Below are 13892 nucleotides of genomic sequence, written 5' to 3' on the forward strand. Positions count from 1 at the left end.
ATAATAATAATAATAATAATAATAATAATAATAATAATAATAATAATAATAATAATAATAATAATAATACTTTTATTTCTATCCCACTTTTTGTTGAGACAATCAAAGCAGCGTACAAAGATTACAATACCTCAATATATATATATATATATATATATATATATAATCATCTCTCCACCACCACCCCTTAAAAAGGATTAAACAGCATAAGAGTAAAATTCAACAATTAAATGACAATTAGTTGATGAACAGATGGACAGTGACCTGAGGCTTCCTTACTTCAGTTGATACTCCATGTTTGGAGTCATATATTCCTAGACTTGGAATGGGAAATATTTGGCCCTCCAGATGTTTTGGACTTTGCTCCCAGAAGCTTCAGTTAGCAGGCCAATGTTAATAAATGGTGGATATTGTAATCCTAACATCTGCAAAGCCAAAGGTTCCCCATCTCTGCCTTGGCCTTATCAAGAGTGACATTTGTTAATGACCCAAACCAGCACAATCTTCACAGACCTATGCAGTTCTTGCTTCTGCTGTGAACTTCTCCATCATACACTATAAACAATAAACATACACTGCAAGCAATAGAATAGGGGTATCTTGGGGAAATTGTAAGAATAAGACCAGAATTTATTTGGGCAGCTATGAATGTATAATCTAGAGTTACACATTCAGGACTGTTTCGTATTCACAATCCCTATGTATTCAGTGTAGGGAATCGTAAAAGTTCCCCAATTGTGACTTACGAGGCAGCAGCCACTATGATTGACAGGGGTCTGTTCCCCTGTTGACTGGGAAGCAGTAGACTCACATCTCCACCATGACCCCAACACACAACCAACTTCTGTGACAGGAACCCTACTTCTGCTGTCACAATAGAGATCTCTCATGGGAGAGAGTGGCAACTTCAGTCAGCTGCTCCCCAAGTGACAAGGGAATTAACCCCCATAGATCACAGGGGCTGCTATCTGGTAAGTGGGGATTGGAGGACTTTCATGCTCCTTATGTATTTCCAACACTGGGGAATATATAGGACGTGTGAATATGAGAAAGTCATATAATCATAGAGTTGGAAGAAAGCACAAGGGCCATTCAGTCCAACCCACTACCATGCAGAAAGACACAATCAAAGCATTCCTGACATGTGTAGTTATGTAACTACTGTGGTTACGCATTCCTATCTGACCAAGTGAATTCTGGCCATAGTTACTTTTGTGCTGCAAATAACAACCAACTAAAAATTGTAATTAATGGCAAGGACCCATTATTTTAAGTGGAAAATCCTCTTCAGAGTTATTTGATTCAGAGTAATTTCTCCCCCATAAAAGCAATGGGTAAGTGTGGCCTAAATTGAATATTTTGATTGTCATCCTACAGTAGCTTCCTTGGGTCTTGATCATAGTGGGACGTACTTCTGAGTAGACATGTATGAAGTGCAGTGTTTAATTTGTTGGCATGTCTACACATGTCAAGAATGATTTTAATGGTAGAATTAAGTTTTATTTTAGCTCCATCTCAGAGCATGACATATTGTAGAGGTTCAAATCAAAGTATTATCAACCATTTTATTTCCATTAGCAAGACCTTTTTCCCCCTCCTAATTTCATAAGAAGCATTTGATCCATCCCAGCTTTTAAGGAAAAGGGAAGTGCTTCCTTAATTTGCAGAAAGCTGTGTTCTACTCTCCTCTATTTAATTTTGTTTTTATAGCATACTATAATTAAGTCTTTATTTGAAATTCATATTTAAACCATTTCCTGGTTGTCATGGAATCATTAGTAATGTGTGATTACATTATGTTGTCTTTTGCCAGGACACTCCTGTAAATGAGGCATTATCCTCCGAGATTTTCTTGGCTGAAAATGTGAGTAATTAAAAACGTAAACAAATATTATCCATTACATATGCCACAGTAATAAGTACTTCACTATAATACAAGTTAATGGCTCTTTAGGGATCCAGCTTAATCCTGCTATAGCATGTTTCGTAGGTGTATAAATAAACCATTCAGTTTGTGTGTGTTGTATTACACATTGTTTAAAAAGGAGCTGTGAGGACAGGAGAAATAATAGCCAAATTGACCAGCCAATTTTAAAGGATGCCCATTGAAAAAGAAAAGAAAGGAACTGAGGAAGACAAACTGAGAGAGACCTGGAGGGTTTCCAAGCTATAGATGAATTACAGTAGTTGTTTAAAACCAAGTCAAGAAATGTGAAGGACTCTCTCAAGCCTTCCTTCAGTGGGTGTCAACGGCTTTTAGCTTTGGCAGCTAAAAAGGATCTTTTGGATTCTATGACATGACAGAAGAAGCAAACATAGTTTGGCTAGCTGCACAACTAATTAATTAATTAATTAATGGTACCACTTAGTGGTAGTTAGTGATAATTAATTTATTAGGCCCTTTTCCAGTCTTTTTGACACTTAGGATGACATACAATCTACTAAATAGAATAAAATAACAGACTAAAGCTAGAAGATAGCACTAACACACTAGCTCCTTTAGCTGAATTCAATATCAGAGTCAGATGTTGTCTGACCTGTCTGTTCTGCTATCTTTTCAGTTTTGATCATGAGCCAGCTTTGGAGTTATGTAATAAAGTAGTCAGCTGCTAATATAGCTGCATTTTTAAAAGTAATGATTTTATCACTATTGAAAACTAACTGTAATAGTTATTTGTAGTGTGTGTTTTAAAAGCATATCAGAATGATACAAGCTTGTGAACCATGGTACAAAACACAGTGAGGTCACACACACCTGCAACTATTGAATGAATAAGAACAGTTCTACCATTTAAAAAAAGTTAAGTAATTCTATGTTATAAGGTTCTTCAGCTTTTCCTTAGTTGAGGGAGAAGATTGATAAGTTGTTTGTAATGAGTTACTTCCAAGTTATGTGTAAGATGGAGCTTCTATTTAAATATTACTGTTTCAAAAAAAAGTACTGAAAGCACTAGATAACTATTGATTACTGAATGTATTTTAATGATCACTGCACAGAAAAAAACCAGCAAAAACAACCAAGTGAATTCTTCTGGTGTGACACCTTAAAGTATAAATTTCCCTGGACTAGAACACTTTTAATCACAATCAGGAAGGCTTATTCTAAGCCAGAGAGTATAAAGACAAGGGTAGATGGTATAGTGAAGCCAGGCTCAGAATCTTAGAGTACAGTAAGAAGGACAGTGAAGTTGTCTTCCATTCTTCTCCAGGCATTCCTATTCTTTCTGTTTTCAGCTATAGTCCTCAGAGCAGTCAGAGGAAAATGAATTGTATGAGCAACGATATCTTGTTGTCTACTATCAGTCTTGCAGTACAAAGGCCACTTGTCAGAAGACCTCTTAGCTTTATCAACGATCTGGTCCTGTTGGAGAATTGATGTGATTGTAGTTTTGTGAGATATTCAGCCTTCTCTGTCAGAGAGCTCTACAAATCCCAGGATTCCATAGCAATGAGCGATGGCAGTTAAACTGGTGTAACACTGCATTAGTTCTGCAGTGCAGATGAAGCCTTAGATCAAAAGAGCTGTTATCTTTACTGGACAGCCCTCGTGGGTAAGGTTATGGGAACTGTCTCTTCAGAATTCACTGGTCCTGAGCTGCATGAGTATAGAGGGATAGTTAAGAAGTGAGTTGAGAGGGAAACAAAATGCCAAAAACAACAGGCTGTGGCAACTGTGTGAAAACTGAGATGTATGTAAATCCATTCACAAAGCAGGATTGATGATAATACAAATATCCAGGCAATGGTAAGCAATTAACAGCTGCCGCTATTGATAAGTCTTCATTCTCTGTTGCTGTCTCCATCACCACAAAGATAAAAGTTTAAAAGACATTAATGTCCTTTTGGTTTACTGAAGAGTAGTTCATTTTTTTATTCTATTCTATTTTATTGCACACTCTGATTTCCTTTTTGCTTTCATTTTTTCAACAGATTTCCTGAAGGGCTCTTGTCAGAAGGCAAACTCTGTTTTTTTTTTTTTTGCTTTTTTGACTTGGACTCTTTTCTCTGGTTAGCTTTATACAAGTAACAGCAGTGGGTAAAAGCAGTAGCTGGAATCAGCAGGAGAGCAGCATGTGCCATGTGTCTGTCTGTCTCTGTGTGTATATCTATATCTATGTATCTATATAGTACCTGAAAATTAAACAGCTTTCCAATGTAGCTTTTGGGTGAATTACACCACCTGCCAAGCCTGTGGGAATGGACCCCTGAGTGGCGATTTCAGTTATAAACTTCCTTTGGTAAGTCTACATTTCTATTCTTTGTGACAGGTTTTTTTTTTTCTCAGAGTAGTAGCCTATGGCAGTTGGTTGGAAAGATGATATTTCCGAGAGATACAGCGCACAAAGAGTGACAAATTAAAATGACATGTCTGTCGTAGAAGATTGTGATCTAGTGGAATGAAATACTTCTGATCCAGATAATGTCGAACTTGCTGCGTGGTAATGCACTACAAGACCAGTTCAATTTGCACATGTCCGGAACGGAGTTGAATTTGTCATTCCGGGGCTGCATCATTCTAAGCTGAGAGCTATGAGTGAGGAGTGGGGGACTTCTCTTACACAAATGTATCCAGCTCCTTTATTGCATTGCCCAATGGAAACATATTCTATCCTTCATTCTGCTAGCAGTTGGACTAAAATGAGACTGAACAATCATTCTGGCTGACATGGAAGAGAAGCAGGGGACAATTTGTTAAAAGATGAGTGCAGAACTTGGCATCACATTGCCTTTGATTCAATGTCATATGTCTTTTTAATTTCAAGTTTGTCTCTCCTGACGGTCTGATAAAGGCTCCCAGTACTGCCCCTCTGATCTTCAGATGTTGCATTTGAGCCTCTTGATGACCAAAATGTGCATTTTATTTTGGGATGGTGGGTAGGTGGGAGGAACTGTTAGAAGTTGAAGTGATCTACATACCCATGAGAATCACACTGCAGGTTTAGAGTTTCTCAGCAGAATTAGAATAGTCATCTTTTTTGGATTATAGCTCCCAGACTTCCACAGGTACTATGCCTACCAGGGTGGCTGGGGATTCTGGGAATTGTAGTCCAAACAGTAACATGTCCGAGCTCTATTTCTAGGTAATATCAAAGTGTATCCAGACAACTCTGCACCACAGCTTTGCACCACACTACAATATCTGCCACATGATTTGGTGGCTGATAGGATTTTCTGATTCCTGAACCAGGATTTTTCTTTGACATAGAAAGAGAGGAAATCAAACCTAATTAGTACAGGAATTCTACACAAGTCTACTCAAATTGTATGTCCATGACAAACCTGTCCAGGCAAAATAATCCATCTTGACACCAATTTAACTGCTAGAGCTTAATACTATGGAATTCAGGAACTGCAGAAATAGCAATAGCAAGTACATTTCTATACTGCTTATCAATGTACTTAAGCACCCCCTGAGCAGTTTACAATGTGTAAGCTTAGTTGTGGCACCAGAATTCTCTGACAAAGAAGGGACAATGTCTCACAAAACTACAGTTCCCAGAATTCCATAGCACTGAGTCATGGCAGTTAAAATGGTGTCAAACTGGCTTATTTCTGAAGTGTGGATGCAGCCTTAGAGTTATAAATTGTTGCATATTTCATATCTTCACACATGAATAGCAGAATCAACCATTCTCTCTCCACTCTGTGAGAGAACAAGGGTATCAGTGCAATTTTCAAACATTATTCATACTTTAGGAAGAGTGGTGGTAAGGATTAGTTTCTGCAAAATTTCATATGATTCTCCTGCACAGAAAATGTGTTTTGGGACAGTGTATATTTTGCACAAAGAACATTATTTCCTAATTAAATAAATAGATGCACTGAACATGCATGCAGGAAAACTACATATGTTTTTTCTTTGTAAAAATCCATGTATTTTCACAAATTGCATAAAGCTGTGTAAAAAAAAAGGTGCAAAGAATATATGCAGTTTGAGCAGATACAGATTCTGTGTAGACAAATCATATATAGTTTTCCTGCATGTGGTTTCTGCATAAAAATCAACAACAATATTTTCATGCAGGAACATATTCTGTTCTAAAATATCTTTTCTGTGTATTTTTGCACAGATAATTTTTCCATAATCAAATCATAAACACAAATACAGCTGGTCTTCTTTCCCTTAGAAGGGTCAAGGATGTAGACATTAAACAAGTATTCTTCACAGTATTAGAACCATTGATTTCTGTGGTGCATACACCCAGGTGAGTGAGTATGGTATTAGTCTAGGAGTTTTGAGTTACTTGTGAGAGTAATTTCTTATTCATGAGGAGAGAACAGTCACACACACCACATGCAGACACATACTTAATGAATACATTTGTTAGCTGCCTGTCAAGATCACATCTTCCCAAGGTGGCTTGCTATATAAAACTTAAAATTCTATATCGGTATAACAAGTTCATAAACCCATAAATTAATTTTAAACAAATACAAATGACGCCGTAACAAAAACAGTTTCCAAAGCTTTCAATCACAAGTCAAAGTAACCAGACAAAAAGTAATTGAAATCCTCTTAAGAACAACTGCAGGTTGAAAGAGCAGTACATATCTCTGTCTTGGAAAGGGGGTCTACAGGGTAAGGGCCATCACTAAGGGGCAGTGTACCTGCCAGTCTTACAGATTTTAATAGTGAACCAGAGAGTGGAGACTCTGACGGCTTGGTTGATATATGGGCAGAACTTTAAAAGTTATTTTAAAAAGCAATTGGTTATAGCTATTGTTCAAAGTTCCAGAAGTAGTTTCTTAAAGCTACAGTTAATTATTGACATAACTTTTTACTTTCATGTTTCTCAAAAGTAATTAGAATAATTTTACATTGTTACTTCATAAAAAAATCTTCTAAATGCTACAAGCCAGTGGGCTGTGGTACTAAACTTTATTAAACACACTCTCCTCATGCCCATGTCAGTGCTGTCTCAACAACCACAACGGAAGATGAACCAACAAGAGCTGAGGCACAAGTCAGCTTGTGGTGCTATTCATCCACCGTATAGTGAGGCAAAAGCCCTACAGTAATCCAATAATTATTGCAGTTGTTGCAGAAAAGGAATGAATTTATCCTTTATTCAGTATACTTACATTGCTGGAAAAGGAAATTAATTACAAGTAACTAGTCTGGTGAAGTAGTTAGAAATCTTGCCTAAAGAACCTAAATGGTGTCATTCATGGCAGGGCACTAGACATCTCTAGCAGAAAAGTCCATGTATCTATGCCTTACATATCCCAGAAATCTATACAGTCTGAGCCCTGGAAGATGAAGTGGTATGGAACTGCTATAACTATGCTGTGTAGGCACACTCATGGCCAAACCAAATCTAGCTTTGCCACATTCTCTGGAAAAATGGGGCAAATGTTGTGCTTTCCCTAAGGAGCCTGAACTATCTCTTAGCTTTGTGCCCCTTAAGAGAGCATTACATGGCTGACATGTACCTTCATGCTTGGAATCCTCACATTCTTTCTAGTCATCTTACTAGTTTGTTATAACCTTGTAGTTTGTTATAACTCATTTTCCATTTGGGTATGTGGTTGTTTTCTTCTGTGTGCATCAGCCTTGGTTCTGATTCAGTTGGACAAACAGCTATATGGTTTTTTGTTTGTTTTTTAGTGTGACTGTGTGTTCTCTGTGAGCACATAGACAAACAAGAGAATCACCATTGTCATAATAAAACTGAATTGAACTGATCAGAAGCTTTGACTGTTGCTAAATAGTTTTTTAGATTGTAAGCCTGAGGGCAGGGAACCGTCTAATTAAAAAGATTGTATGTACAGCGCTGTGTAAATTTACAGCTCTTTATAAATAAAGGTTAATAATAATAATAATAATAATAATAATAATAAATATGACTGAACAACGTTCTGGATATGGTATTCTTTTGTCATGACTGGCAGAGAATAAGGGGATTAAGGCAGGTCCTGAACACTAAAATGTTTAGGAATATGGGCATGGGAGGGGGATGACCTTGAGGGATGACTTATATATTTGAGCAATGCTGGTCAGCCTTTTGAGGCTAGCCCCTTTCTCCCATAATTGGGAAATAGGTAGCTTGAAATCAAGCATGATGCAGACTGGTCTACCACACATAGGGAACATGGAATCATAGAATTATAAAGTTGGAACAGACCACAAGGACCACCCAGTCTAACTTCCTGACATGCAGGAACTCACAATCAAAGCATCCCCGACAGATGCTCATCCAGCCTCTGTTTGAAAACCTCCAAAGAACTAGACTCAACCACTCTCCAGGGGAGAGTGTTCCACTGTTAAAGAACTCTTAATGTTAGAAAGTTCCTCTTATGTTTAAAATCTCTTTTCCTGTAGTTTGAATTCATTCCTCCAGAACCTAAAGCAGAAAACAAGCTTGCTCCATCTTCACTTGACATCTCTTCAAATATTTAAACATGGCTGCCATGTCAACTCTTAACCTTCTCTTCCCTAGGCTAAACATACCCAGTTCCCTAAGCTATTCATCACTGGGATGGTTTCCAGACCCTTCACGATGTTGGTACAATCTCCTCTAGACATGCTCCAGCTTGTCAACATCCTTCCTAAACTGTGGTGCCCAGAACTGGACACAGTATTCAAGTGAGGTCTGACCACACAGAAGGATGGCTGGACCAGCTCTGCAGGCACAGTGGTCCCCTACTCACCTTCAGAGTATGTAATGCTTAAGCAAATGAAATTGTGACCAGTTTTAATCCAATTGCATATGCCCAACTCTTATATTGACACAATACAGTGGACCCTTGCTATCAGCTAGGGTTTAGTTCCAGGATCACCTTTTCCAGCCCCATGAATATCAAAATCCATGAATTCTCAAGTCCCATTATATTTGATGGCATTGTAAAGTGGTTTCCTTATTTTTAAAAAATGGCAAAATCAAGGTTTCTTTTTGGAGAATTTATTTTTTGTGAGAATATTTTCAATCCATGGATGGTGGAATCTGTGAATAAGGAGGATTGTACTGTACTGTCTGCATATGTTATTGGTCATCTCTCCATTAACAATAATGCCTTTGTTTGACTCAGCTAGTGCTGCTTATGTTCTTAAATTACCAGTGAGAATGTAATGGTAAGCGTAAACATCCTCATCATGTTCCTTTACATATTTCTGCATGGTTGCATTATCTAGCTTCATCTTTTGTGGTAGCTTTTTCTTGCTAGTTAACATTGCCATACACTAGTCTTACGAGATTATTGCATTGGCTTCGCTGCTGGGATAGACCCAGGATGTAACTTTCTTAAGGCAGATTTTACCATATTCACCCATCGCCAGGCAGTATGCATCACATATGCAACCCGGGCTTCTCTGGGCTTATCCTGCATCTTTTCAAGAATGAGAAAATCCCATTCTTGAAAAGTTGTGAGAGAAGCCTGGGTTGCATACAGGCTGCATACTTCCTGGCAATGGGTGAATGTGGTAAGAGCCACCTTATGAAAGTTACATCCCAGGTCTATCCCAGGAGAGAATCTAATGAAATAATTTCCTGGGTTTCCTCAGTACTAGGGGATCCTATTGACAGTGGGCTCTGGGAGTTTCCAAACTTTGGCCTTCTTTGGTAAATGTCCAGAAGTTCTTTGGAAGACTATACTCTCTAGACATGTTCCTTGAAACAAGCAAGTTCTAGGCCATGTGCAGGAGGTAGGCAGGCTGCTGTATGAGTTGTACCTTGACCTTGGAAGAACACTGTATTTCACTTCCACAAGTGCTTTCCAAGTCAACTGTACAAGGCCTAATTAGTCCAGCTTTGCAGTCTCAGTCCCCTGATTATTAGCTTTTAAGGGCAGGAGGCATGTTTTATGTTTGTAAGCTATAAGTTGTGTCTAGCAGCATAAGAAATGTCCACTAGGCAACCATATATTTTGGAATCCACCATGCAAGGACAGCCCAACACTGTCTGAAATATAGCTCAATTGGATTCAACCTGAATAAACAGTATCAGATAAATTCAGTTAATTGGTGTGGACTTAAGTGTGCAGAGAGCCTACAATATCTTGTTCCAGAATTGCTATTATATAATTACCATCAGTCAATGAATAAAGAAGAGAGGAAGTTGGGGGGGACTATTATGTCTGACAACACTAATTAACTGCTATCTAAATTTTCACTTCTTGGTTTCATGGATGTTCTTATTTCCTACAAAAACAAGACCGGGGGAGGGGGGGGGGGGGAATAGTAATTTAGGGAGAGAATTTCATTTTAGATGGGTAACTAGACAGTTGCACTTTTGAGAAAAGAATGTCACCTTAAGAACTATTCAATTAGGCCCAAAGTTTGCAAAGTCATGTTGGGTACTGTAAACTTTTGGCCAACATCTCTAAGACTTCCTTAGCTAGCATGTAACTTTCAGAGGCTCTGATGACAACAGAAACTGAGGCTGCTTTTCACATAGGATGGCATACATGGAATTCTTTTGGTTTTTTGTGTTAGTAATCCACAAAATATATACCTCTATTTTGTTTTATAGTTGCTTCGTTATTTTTTATAGAGAAGCAAGGCATATATATATATATATATATATATAGACACACACACACACATACACAATGACCTTTGCTGGGTTAGACCAATGACCCATGGTGGCCATTGAGGTACCCCTGGGAAGCCCATAAGCATGTTTGCCATCACCCTGAGAAACACCCTGTTACTTGCTGTCAGAGATAAAATAAAGAACATAGCTGTATTAGCCTGGCATATCAGTATGCAAAGGGGTCTTGCAGCACTTTTGCAATTGAGAATAATGTTGTAGCATAAGCCTTCACAGACTTGAGGCCCAAGCAAAAGTACTGGAAGAAGCAATCTCTGGCTGCTACAGCTGCATTTGCTCCAGGACCACAGCGACCAAAGAGGACCACCAAGACAGTCCCATATGGGCACCGGCAGGAGTGGATTTAATCTGCCCCTTTTATTGGTGGCTTTGGACTACCTTAGGCAGCCTCAAAGCAGCTTCCAGCTACATCAGGGGCATGTGTCATTTCAACACCACACCCCCAAAGCAGCTAGAAGCCACTTTATTTGGCTCGTCTGTTTGGGCCTTAGACTATGCATCTGAGGAAGTAAACCAAGTCTACAAAAGCTCATGCTACAACTATTTTCACACAGTTAGTTTCAAAAGTGCTTCAGGATCCCTTTGTGTATTGATATGCCAGACTAACACAGCTGTATCTCTGAAGAAGGTGCAGATTAGGGATGGAACATTTTTTAAAAAAATATTCAAAATTTGTTTTTAAAAAGAGTTTCTCAATAGCCAGGGAACCCCAACAAGGAGAAAAGGGGCCGCCCGACTCACCAGGTGAGCCAGGTTCCTGGGGGGGGGGAGGCATCAGGGCTGCAGTGGCCTCTCTGCCCAGTCTGGGCCCCAGCTCGCTCCCAAAGGATGCTGGGAACCGATCCCTGGCCCTGATTGGCTCCTCAGGCTTCATGGAACTTCCAGCCGCCACTGGAGATTCCATCTTCCAGCGGGCTTTGCAGCCAGAAGCACCTCCCCATTGGCCTGGCAGCAGCCTCCCCGGTTGGCTGAGAGGATGGGGAGTCAGGACTTCCACCCACCCCTGGCCCTGATTGGTGGAATGGCCTACTTAAGGCCATGTGGCCATGTGTGTGGCATCTTTCAAGCCAGGTTCTCCTCACCCTCCCACCCTTTATCTGGTTCCAGGGGGTTTGGTTTGCTGGCACAACTTTCCAGGGGTGGTAGCATGGGTATGGATCTGATGGGTGTGGCTTCCTGTGTGGCAGAGCACAGGATCAGGAGTCCCACAGGGACTCAGTGGTGCTGGGAGGTTGAGATACTGCTATTGCGGGGGCAACTCCTGATCAGCCTCCCCCAGTGACAAAGGGGTGAAGAGGTGAATGTATGATCAATAGCTTGCCCCCTTTTCTGTCATCTTGAGGCTCAGCTGTGACTGGGCATTTGTTCAGTAAGCATCAGGGGTTGATCGATGCCAAATCCTGACCCATGCATTAATGCCAACCCTACAGCTGTACTCAATAAAGTTGTGGCCTTTTCCTTCCACTTGCATGTCATGTTGTTTTCTTGTTGCGATGCCTCCACTTCTCCTGCAATTACAGACTGACAAGAATCTTCACCGATCAGGACTTATTCTCTGCAAAATTAAACGTGTGTGTGTTTTGTTTTTGATTTAACAACAACAAAAAACAGCATTCCCTACACAGGAAATAAAACTTTCTACACACACACACACACACACACAAACATTTTCTGACATAAAAAATGCTCTTTTCTGTGTAAAATAACCACATGTGAATTTTGCACAGCATAACCCCTGATTTGCAAATAGACTTGGAAAACTGCAGATTTTGAAGACTTTCTTGCAGTGGAAAGAAAATTGCTAAAATTACTTGTTGCTTACTTGAAGAATGGAATCAAGAAAAAATTGCAACCCTACTAGGAATATTGTCTCCAGACTTGCTGACTTTGAATATGCTGAGTATGTGTATCTGTTTTTAGAAACATACCAAAATGTGTGGATTTACCAGTGGACTAAACTACCCAGTGCCAGATTTATGCATGAGCAAGTAACCTACAGTCCAAGGCAGTAAATTATGCAGCCCTCTTAATGTTGTTTCAAATGCAGCTTTCATCAGCCCTAATCAACAGAGCTGACAGTAGGGAATTCTAGGATTTGCAGGTCAGCAACATCTGGAGGGCTACATAATTCCCAACCCTATGTCACAGTCTCAGATTATGAGTGGCTTCTAAATACACTACCAAATTTCAAATTTTATGTAATTGTTTAAAAACAAAGAGGAAAGAAAGGTTGTAACATGGACATATACTTACAATATTTAGTATAACTTGTAATATTTATGTTTTAGCTAGCAATGTTAATCTTTGGCCATATCTTCACATATGTTCTGCCATATATGCAAATAGAAACATTTCTAGTTTTTTGTGGGGTTTTTGGGCTATTTGGCCATGTTCTAGAAGAGTTTATTCCTGACATTTTGCCAGCATCTGTGGCTGGCATCTTCAGAGAATGCTGACCTGGAAGAGAGTGTGTGTATATATATTTACACTGTGTGATCCTGAGTGAGGAGGAGTGATTCCCATGTTAATCTGTGTGTTGTTCTGTTGTTGATGGCCTCTTCAGGGTAGGAGGATATGCAAAAGAGGATTAGTGTCTGCTGACTGGCGATCATTGTTTGCTGGGAGAGCCTCTGACCCTGAGTGGCTTCTCATTTGCATTTGCTGAGTCCTGGTTTTGGTGTTCTTCAGGACTGGTAACTAAACTTTATTTACTTAAGGGTTTCTTCTTTCCTGTTGAAGGCCCGTTACAGACGGGCACCCTAGGATGGACTCAGTCCGTGCTAGTGTTAGAAAGGGGCGTCTCTTCCAGATGCCCCTAACCCTAGCATGGACTGAGTCCGTACAAAATGGCGGCGGCCGTTCCACACGGCCGCCACCATCTTGACATAGCAGATGCACTGTGTCCACACGTCACGCCCTGGAAATGACGCCGCGAGTGCGCGCTTTGGCACTTGCGGCGTCTCTTCCGAGGCGCAGGAAGGAGCACGATTTTCGCGCTGCTTCTTTGCAGCATCTGGGAACCGCGGCGTTTGGCTGCTGTGGTTCCCTGACGCTGCAACCGGCAGTGGCGTGAGACTGCCCCTTCTGGGCGGTCTGTAACGCGCCATTGTTTTCCAAGTGTTTGTGGAGGGAGGGAGGGAAGGAGGGAGGTCTTCAGTGTGTTTGTTCTTAATGGTGGCATGGCCATGTGGCTGCACTGCCATTAGGGACAATGGGACTTGCGCATCCATGGATTTTAGTATCTGCGGGGTGTGGTGGAATGGATCCTCTGCAGATACCAAGGGCTGACTGTAATTGGTAAGAAAATTAACCGCAATTCATTCCATTTTGCATGAATTAAAG

Source organism: Sceloporus undulatus, chromosome 1, assembly GCF_019175285.1.
Source record: "Sceloporus undulatus isolate JIND9_A2432 ecotype Alabama chromosome 1, SceUnd_v1.1, whole genome shotgun sequence".
NCBI classification, from domain to species: domain Eukaryota; kingdom Metazoa; phylum Chordata; class Lepidosauria; order Squamata; family Phrynosomatidae; genus Sceloporus; species Sceloporus undulatus.